The sequence below is a fragment of the Mus pahari genome, chromosome 8 (assembly GCF_900095145.1).
Source record: "Mus pahari chromosome 8, PAHARI_EIJ_v1.1, whole genome shotgun sequence".
NCBI classification, from domain to species: domain Eukaryota; kingdom Metazoa; phylum Chordata; class Mammalia; order Rodentia; family Muridae; genus Mus; species Mus pahari.
In genome coordinates this window covers 46,201,368-46,211,529 of record NC_034597.1, presented here as the reverse complement: position 1 = coordinate 46,211,529, position 10,162 = coordinate 46,201,368, and the positions used below count along the sequence as shown (strand labels likewise).

Sequence of the window (10,162 nt, the reverse complement as noted above, 5' to 3'; positions counted from 1 at the left end):
TTTTCCTCTATTATAAAATAAAGTCCTGTATACTCCGCTTTACCATCTTTTTTTTTTTTTTCTTCTAAGACAGGGTTTCTCTGTGTAGCTCTGGTTGACCTAGAACTTGCTCTGTAACCAGGTTGGCCTCAAACTCAGAGACCCACCTGCCTCTGCCTCCCAAGTGCCAGATCAAAGCAGCTTCGCTTCAGGATCTTAAATTTTAGAATATAAAACACTGATGAGCTGTGAAGGAGAAGGAACCAAAGCCTCCATCTCCCTTCCCAACACTGAGTTAAGAACACAGCAGCACGGAGAGACTTCAGAATAATTGCTATGAAACAGAATGTTCTAGTAATCAAACGGGGGGAGGGGCGGGAAACGATAAGACTAGAAGAAGGGAGTGAAATAGGAATGGACCTCCCGAAGGTTCTGGGAAGCAATAGTGAGTTAAAATAAAACAACACCCAGCACTTGGGAGGTAGAGGCAGAAATCTAGTCTATAAAGCGAGTTCTGGGACAGCCAAAGCTACCCATAGAAATCCTGGATCGAAAAAAAATTTAAAAATAAAAATAAAACACTTCTTTAAGCAGGATAAAGAGGAGGGAACAAGAGTTTTAAGGGACCTGCCCTTTTTTTCAGGCATAGGGTAGACCTACTGCCTGAATGAAGGAAGAAGCCTAAGGATATGGTCGATCTGCCCCGCCCTAAGATCCTGGCCCCGACCCAGGTCCCTGCATCCTGGGACACCGGTAGACTCCGCTAGCTATCTATAGAGGGCGGACACCTATAGACTACAATTCCCAGTATGCACTGCGGCGGGCGGGTCGCTGCACCTGCTCAGTGGGGCTGCCCCGGGCGCCTGGGTATTGATTATTCCATTGTGTGGGACGCCTTGGCTCCAGCCAGTGAATGAGGCGGAGGAGTGAGGGCTTGGAGGAGGAGGGCGAGGAGGAGGAGGAGGAGACAGGGAGCAAGCCAGTGCCCAGGGTGAATCAATGGAAACCCACTCACGAAGCCGGGAAAACACTTCAGCCGCAGCCAAATAGCATTGATTATTTTCTTTCACTTCCCTCACCGTCGTGAATTTATTTATTTTTCCATCTCCGTCCCTGACGCCCCGGAGCGAGCGCTGAAGGGAGGGAGGAGGAGGGGCAAAAAAGGAATCAACACATCGGAGAAGTCCCTTCCAAGAGCCGCCCCCTCCCCTCCCCGCCTCGCGCTGCTTGGCGGCCGCGGTTCGACTCCCGTCCCTGCTTCCAGCTGAGGTGTAAGTGCATCGATTTCCGATGCTGCTGGGTTTTTTTTTTCTTTTTTTTCTTTTTTCTTTTTTCCCCCCCCCCTCTTCTCTGCCTCTCACTCTCCTTCCCTTCCATGCTCTTCTGAATCTCGAGATCGAGAAGAGAGGAGGCGCTGGGAGACTGCTACTGGAGGGGACGGAGAGGGACGGGAAGAGGCTGGGGGAGGGGACTCGGACGGACAGACAGCCGGGTAGAAGGGGACAGGAGTATTGGGGCGAAAGGGCGCGCGAGTGGGGATGGGGAAGAGAGGCAGAGGTGGAAGAAACGGAGAAGGGAAAGATAGGGCCAGCCGGACAGAGGGCAGCGAGAACCTAGACGTACCGCGCCGAGCTCTACCGGGAGCGGGGTTCCTGGAGGGAAAGGGAGGCCGGGTGAGTGCGAGGGCTCTGAGCTATCAGCCTGGAGGGGCCTGCAGCGCATAGGATCTCAGCTGACTGCGAGATGGGGGAGAAACCTGGGCGGAAGGGCTGATGGATGGGCTAGCGCGCCGGGGTGCCGTGTGGGAGGGGGGGTGTATATCTTTAATGTTCATTTTTGCCTGAAGTAGGTGAGGGGAACCCCATTGGCGGCGAAGCATGCCTGCACTGCTTCTCCTGCCACCCGGACTCTCCATCCGCTCTCATTTTTTGAGCTCTGGACCACGCTTCACACTGTGCCTGCGCCCCCACTGATCTGTGGTTGTGCCATTTTTCACTTGACTCCCCACCCCATCTATATCCAGTTCTGTGACAGTGACACTTCTCATCCGAGTGATCCTTTCCGAGTACCCCTGTCCCTGTGTGTCACGCCTAGACTGCCTGACTGACTGCCCATCCACTGCTCTCCCTCAGGGTCTGTCTGTACAACTGTGGCCTCTTCAGCTACTTTGGAGTTTGGTTATCAGCCATGATTGTGGTAGTCTGGGGTCAGGGACCTGAGAAGTAGGGGCATGGAGCCGATGTGCCTCCCCCTGAAGACCCCAGAGCCCTTTCAACGTGGGCACAACAGCCTGCCGTTCACCCTTGGCCCGAAAGCCTCGGAACTTCTGACATTGTTGATCCCCTCATTTGGAGACTTTGGGTCTCCAGTGTGTCCTCTGCTTTTCCAGGGGCTTTCCACCACAAACCTCATCCATGCTGACTTAATTTTCTTCCCTTCCCCCACTCTGCCATTGTATATACATTTATTCTCTCACCAGTTTATTTCACCCTGTTTCCATATCCTTTTATCTGATGAGCTCCCTTGCATATTCTTCATCTTTGTTCCCTTTTCTCCTTGGTCAACCAAAGTTGTTGAGGGTTTTGTTTGCTTGTTTGTTTATCCTTTATCCTGTCACCCAGTATTTTAACCCAAGGAGAAGATGTCACAAGCAAAGGGCTGGGTGGGAGGTAGCGGTTATGTTTTGTGAAGGCTCATAAGCAGGCCAAGAAATCAATTTAATGGTCTTCCAGGGTCAGACAACTCCTTCCCCTGTCAGTGCCCCAGCTAACTGTCAACTTTAATTCTGTAAGGGGATGCTCTCTAGGACTCCGAGCTCCACCCTACCAGGTTACCCCGTGGCTTTTTCTTCACTTTTTAGCTCATTTTCCTCACGGGATCCTGGTATTCTTCTCTTTGGATTCAGCAATATTCTTTATGAGACAGCTTTTATTATTCTCAGAAAACCTATCTTGTGCAAGGGCTGTGCTCATTCCGTCTAAAGAATGGTAGAGGTGGGTAATGGATTGGAGAGTTTATCCGTGGTTTAAATCCATCATTGTTTTTCCAGACCACAAGAGCTTAGACGGATAGAAAGATGAGGCAGCTGATGGAAGGAGGAACCAGGTTCAGTAAACACACGAGTTAGGGAAATGTCTGGCTAAAGGGAACGGTGAACATCTGTGCAGAAGGGAGAGTAGGGAGGGTCAGGAACCAAGAAGTGATTAATGAAAAATTGAGCAAATAAAATAAATAAATATGAGTTAATAGCAAATGAAATAATTAAATAAATATGAGTTAATAGCTGTACAGGAGGAGAGAGGAAGATGAGAGTATTCATGAGGAGGGGTCAACAAAAGCAATATGAAATTAATACTGTGGTGGGAGGGACGAACTAAGGAGTAAGATGAGGTGGGAGAGGGTATGGTACAAAGAAGGTATGGCCGGGCAAAGGCAGGAGTGCTGAAGCAGAGCAGAGCCACTAAGAGTCCGGGAAAGGGAGAGGAGAAGAGAGTGGGGCATCAAAGGAGACAGACGCCTCTAGTGTGACCGAGGCAGAGAGCGAGCACTGCAGGGGGTGAGCAATTTGGAAAAAATGGCCTGGCAGCCTACCACTGGGCCCTCAAAGAGAGATGCTTATGAGGAGAGAAATTGCAGAGATGGAGAGAAAGGGAAGAGACTCCCACCAGCGTTCATTCCATCAGCCTCTTCCTGTTTTACTGCCAAGCCAGGAGAACACAGAAAAGAGATGAAAAAGTATAATTCCCATTTACTGCAACTGACAGGAACTTGAATCTTCCCAGCCCCCGAGAGAACCAAACACTTCAAGCCTCTGATGTCATAAATTGCTTGGTTGCCTTGGCAACCTGACAGGGTCCCTCCTCCATGATGTCAGAGGCAGCTGGCGTTACCATATTGAGACCCATACAGGAGCAACTTTTCCCCTCTGCGTCACGTCACGTGTGGGACAGGGTTCTGGATGGAGCCATATCTGTAGGATTCCTGTCTCTGGTAGTGACTTTGCTTCTCTGGAGCTATTCTTAGTTCTGGACAGTTGTCACAGACTACTATGTGAGTGTCTTAGGCTTGTCAAAACCTAACGAAAACAAGAGGAAGTGACCTCCAGAGACAGTAGGCAGTGGTTGGGATGGTAGGATAGAAGGGCATGTGGGGGGTGGGGGAGGGGAAGGGAAGAGAAGTAAAAATGACATGGAAGAGCGGGAAAGGAGAAGGCTTTGTGAGCCGGGAAGAGAAAGGGGCCCAAGGGGCTGGTTTTGGTGTTAGGAGTGAACACCAAGGCTGGAAATCCAGAAGAGAAGGGGCAACGTGTAAACGGATGCCTGAACAGGAGAGTTGTGAAATGCTCGAACTCACAGTAATACTTGGCTGAAATGAAGGAGGGGAAAGAAAGGGTCCTTATAGTTTAAGGGATCAAGGCACCTTCTGTGGGAGATAGAGGACTGGTCAGTTATCTTCTGAGCCGGGCATGCTTCCATCCAGTTTCTTTTTGGCTGGGAGAGTGAGTTGGGGGTTGAGACAGAATCTCTGTAGCCCAGGCTGGTCCGGAACTTGAGAAGATCCTTCTGCTTCAGTCTCTTGAGTTCCAGAATTTTAGGTCTGAACCATCATATATATATGCCTCTAGTTTCTAATTGTTTTGTAACACCTCAGAGTGTCTGTCACACAGAACAGGCTTTATACATACCTGTTGAGCAGGTGCTCAGAGTCTCTAAGAGTTATCCCCAACTCTCATCCTGTCTCCTAGACCTGACTGCATACATTACATTTGGAAATCAGAAACAGAACGGAAAGGCCACCAGGCCTGGGGGCTGAGAAGAGAGACAGTGCTGGGGGGGGGGGTGAAGGTAGTAAGGTTAATGCTGAGGGTGGACCTGGAATGACATGAGGAAAACATGAATGAACTATCCTAGGAGCCTCGGGAAGATACAAAGGAGGACGAAGAGGCAGATTCCAGAAAAGGCTCAGGGTTTTCAAAGAGCAGGCAAACCCCATTCCCTGTCGTGAAGCTAAAGCTGAATCGGCCGTCCTCGTACGCAGGCGTACAGATGTGTGCATACATGCATCCACAATGACCACAGAAGTTCATACATGAACATGAGACCCATCCTAAACACCCATCTAAAGGGATCGCAGTGACGTGAGCCTCAGCTGAGTAGGTCACAGGACAAGAAATCAGAGTTAGCTGCTGCCCAAACCGTGGTGTAAACAACCCTGTTGGAAATGACCTTCACATCTGACTGCCCACTGTTGGGGGGGAAAAAAAATCCTGAGGTACAGAGCTCACTATGAGTCTCAGCGCACATCTGTAGAAATAAACCTCAGAGGAGAAAGGTGTGCCAACCAGGGCTTATGGCCTGGCCTGATCTTGCAATAAAGAACCAAAAGACTAATGAGTTAAGAAAGCTAGCAGAAAAGACAAGGGAGAGAGAGATCTGCAAGGAGCTCTGGGGCGCGTCTGGCTGCAGAAGGGGGTGAAGGGAGGGGACATGGTAGCTATGTGTACTGTCAGCAGCCGCCACTGACTTGGGCAGCTCATATTTTGCAGCAGGTGACAGGCTGTCGACATGGCGGTCCTTTACCTCACTGTTAGAAACTCATTTCATTGATTTTTCCATCTTTCTTCTCAGACTCCTCACACTAAGCTTCAGGCATCCCACCACCCGCTTTCCCAGGGCCACTTTGCTCCCTGGGAAGGCATAGTGAGCTAATTGCTCTGCCTATCCCTTTTCCATCCACCCCTGGCTGGGGAGGCAGGGGTAAAAGATTTGGAGACATTGTCCGGATGGTGGACCTACTGTGTTGAGTTTTTAATAGTGGTTTAGGGAAGTCTGTTTTTGAGACAAGATTCTACTATATAGAGGCTAGCCTGGAACTTGCTACAAAGACCAGGCTAGCCTTTACTAGCAGTGATTCGATTCTGCCTCTGCCTCCTGAATACTGAGAAGACATTCTTTTTTAGTTTTTATCTTTTGGGGTGGGGGTGGGGGAGCATAAGGGAGGGTCCCATGTAGCCCAGGCTTCAAACTCACTACATATCAAAGGCTGGTCTTGAACTCCTGATCCTTTCTTGCCTCTCCCTTCCAAATCCGGGATCACAGGCAGGTCTGGTTTCCCTTCTGTTTCCACCAAGGCCACTCAGCACTCAACACTTTCTTTTCCCCTCCAAAAGTCCAGTGAGAGAACTGGAGAGTCCTTCTGTGTCTGGGCATGAACACAGGATTATTTCAGAGCTAAGGTTCAGGCCTTGGAATCTGCAGTAGAGCCATCCACCAGAATTACATATGCAATATACGATTAGGAGACCATAATTGCCCGGGGTGTGTGAAGCCCCAGTGTAGGGCAGGGTTTATGTGTATAGGGTTTGTAGCATGCCGAGGTGCCAAGCTGATGGGGCAGGATGGGTGTGGGCCATACATTTTTACTTCAAGTGTAGACATTTCCCCTCTGCAGCCTCCGGTCACAGCTAACTACCCTTACCCTCTCCCTTTGGGATTCAGTTTAAGGAAAGGTCAAGAGTCAGTTGCCAGTCATTTGACTTCTTAATGAAGGGAGACAGATGATTGCACTGTTTCCTTGGAGGAAAAAAGAAATAGAGTAAATTAGTTTCCATATTGAAATTTTTCATTCCTTGCTTTGTTGGCCGTCTAAGCCAAAGGCCCTCTGCCCTTCTCTTCCAAGCCTCTAGCTCCAGTCTCCTTTCTCCACCCACAGGCCTCTTCCATCTATTGCTGCCTCCGTCCTATGCTTAGAAAACTGGCCTGCGCAGGCGCTGGGAACCCTTCTTCCACCTCTGGCTTCTTCAAATTCTGTCGTTTCTGAAAGCTCAGAGATACATCCTGGTGCTTTAGGAACGTAAGGCACTGGAGAGTGGAGAGGACAGAGAGGACAGAGCAGACAAGAGTGGGGGACAGGTGCTGGGCCATCAGGCGTGGTGGCATAGTGGTGGCACATATGTGCCTGTCATCTCAGCACTCGCAGGGTGGAAGCAGGACTCAGTTCAAGGTCATCCTCAGCTACATAGGGAGTTTGAGGCCAGCCTGAGACCCTTCCTTTAAAAAGATCTAGACAGACTGGGCCAGAAGACCGAGATAGAGAGGGAGGAAGTGGCTTTGAGATGAGAGGGATTCCACAATTTACATGAAAAGGGAGGCAAGGTTGTGTGGACAGAGAAAAAGATGCCCTACCCCTCCAGTCCAAGAAAGACAGCCCAAGATGAAGGAGAGGGGGTGGCCCTGCGTGAAACAGCAAGGCTTAATTCAGCACCAGGTCAGTCCTGAGTTCAAGCCTTGCTGGTTATGACCCTTATGGGAGGAACTGAAGTGGCAAATTAACCAGTATAATGAAGTCACTGCATTTTGTTTGTCTTTGCTGGTTTCCCCTGGAGATCTGTCCTCTGGCCAGACAGGGCAGAGTGGGGGAGGGGACAGACAGCAGAGGTGAAGGGCAGGGGAAGGGTGCCAAAGAAGACAGAGAGAAGGAAATGAAACGTAGAGGACAGACACCATGTGGAGGAGGATGAATGAATGGAAGGCAGCCCAGAGATGGAGGGAAGGAGACAGAAGAGGAGAAAGAAGAGGGGTGAACAATGGGGACCAGGAGAGAGGAGCTCAGAGGAAGGCAAGGGAAAAAGAGGGAGCAGGAGAGGTGAACTGTAATGGCGAGCAGTGGGGAAGAACGAGCAGTGGGGAAGAACGTGGCCAAAGCTATGAGAGCTGCAGCTGGTGGGGCCTGTGGGCGGGGCCTCATCTCCATCGCTAATGGCTGTGAAATGAGGTTAGCTCCATTAGAAGCAGCAAGAGTGTAACGAGATCACACTCATTAGGGATGGGCCATCCTAGTAATTACCACCACCCCAAACACTCTGAGCCAGCCGCCAGCCAGCCGGCCACCAAGCACTTGTAGGCACACTGCAGTGTGCCACGAGATGCAGAGTGGAAAACTAGGGCCAACGTGGATGTAGGCTCAGGACCCTAGAGCATGCCCGCCTGAGGTGAGCGTACTCACTAGCCCCCAAAGAGCAATACATCTCAACTGACTGATCACATCCAGAGTGTTGGGCTAGAAAGGGAAAGAGGGGCAAAACTCCGTGACATACTAATTACTTCCTGTTCTTTGCGACACACAAGAAGACCTGAGCAGAGGCTCTAAGCCACACAGCTCCTCTACATATTTACAGAACAGAACCAGAACCTGACACTGGGCCTGTCTGACTACAGGCCTGAGGTTTCAGTTCTTTGGGGGCTGAGGCATTGCTACCCCTATACTTCCAGCGCCAAGTCTGTTTTCTGTCTCGTTTCATTTTTCAGTAACATCAGACTTCTTTGATGGAATCTATACACTAATAGAGATACACATGTAAACTGTTAGCTTTTTTTTTTAAAAAAAATCTTTTATTAAGTGTGTATGGAGGTCAGAGGTCAACTTTGTGGCGTTGGTTCCCTCCTGCCATCTTTCTGTAGGTTCTCAGGATCAGACTCAGACTGTCCAGCACAAGCATCTTTACCTGCTGAACCATCTCTCCCAACTCTGAACGTTAAGAGACATAGACACACACATTTATCATTCAAATAGCTCTGCCCAGCCTCCAACTCCTCTGCACCTTCAAGCTCAAAGAGGAGCGCAGCAGCACACACAAGGGCAACAGAACACTTCAAACTACATGCTAGGCAAGAGCAGGGGTCCTGTGGCAGGGCACCCAAGTTCCAAGCTCATCCTACGTTACTACTTATTATTACTATCATTATTGTATATATACATTATTGTATATACATACTATATTATTATATATACATATATGTACTTATATATACATATGTATAAAATACATGTTTATAATTTATATGTTTATAGGTATATATTACATTTGTGTATATGAGCATGCAAGGGAGTACATGCACACGTACATACAATCACACACAGAAATCATCTGTTCTCTCTTTTTACCATGTGGGGACCAAGGATCAAACTCAAACATCAAGCTTGGCAGCAAGTGCCATTGCCCACTGAGCCATTGTGACTGCTATAGCTCCAGGCTGAGTATCTTCTGTCCCCAGAGCAAGAGAATCAGAGACACAAAAAACACACAAGAGATATCTTAGAGACCCACAGTCTATACTTGAAAATCATGTTTCATATGTATCCTTTAAACATGTGTTACTGGGAAATTGATTCCATTTTGGGGGGTTCTTGGTGTCGTTGATAGAAGACTTTAAAAACAAAGCTGGATGTGTTGGCACATGTCTTTTAATCCCAGCTATCAGGAGGCAGTGGCAGACTGGATCTCCAGGAGTTCAAGGCCAGCCTGATCTGCACTTGGAGTTCCAGGTCAACCAAAGCTGCACAGTGAGATTCTGTCTTTGGGGGGAAAAATTGTAATGGCCTTAAAAGAAAGCTTGAGGGCCGTTTTATTAAAATATGAGAAAATAACAGGACAGGCAAATTGAAAATCCGGGTAGCTTTAAGAGAAAGACGGGAAAGAAAGAAAGAAAATTGTGCATTTTGAGTTACATAGATCAGCCATAGGTCTGCAAGAAGCCGCAGATGTTAGAAGACTTCAGAGAAATCAGCGAGAGAGCCGGGAGAGCTAGAGCAAGCATGTTTAGCATCCTGGCGGGTGTCCAAGAAAAGATTGAAGGAGAAAAGAAAAAGTTAGACTTTTGAGCCAGCACTCAGGAACACAGTCGGATTAGCCATGAACCTCTGTGACAACTGCACTATAGAGGGGCTTCTCCTCAGAGGGATAGTAATTTCTCCCATTTCCTTCACTTGTCTTCAGGAGAATCAGCTTCCCTAAGGGAGGGGTACCCTGGCTAAGCGACTGGCAGGCTAAGTTGGATTAACTGTGAAGGGAGAGGCAGTTGCATGTGATGCCCTAACATTTAAGGCAAACCAGAATGTTTCCTCTCTACCCAGGACCAGGGAAGAACTCAGATTCCATTCCTCTAACCACAGAGAGTTAGCTTTCCTCTGTGAGGCCCTTAACAAAGCCAGCCCTCCACCCTTCCGTAGGGAATGGGAGATGGAGTCCGTCTTCAGAAGCCCCAGGCCTGCTCAGCTGTTCATGCCTATCTCCTTGCCTACCATTGTAATCAGGGGATTTTGTTTTTTTTTTTTTTTTTTTTTTTAAGTTTTCTTTTTTTTTTTAATTTAAGAATGGTAACTGAAGAGGAGTTCAAAGCCACCT

General features: G+C 48.7%; 1 protein-coding gene across 1 annotated transcript in view; it reads left to right on the top strand.

Moving 5' to 3' along the window:
• Positions 1-855: 855 nt before the first annotated feature.
• The window catches only part of Zfhx2 (zinc finger homeobox 2), a 30,459-nt gene continuing 21,152 nt past the window's right edge, over positions 856-10,162 (top strand). Inside the window, exon 1 of the mRNA XM_021202943.2 lies at positions 856-1,250. The gene's annotated coding sequence lies outside the window, so the exon portion shown is untranslated. The remainder of the gene's footprint in view (positions 1,251-10,162) is intronic.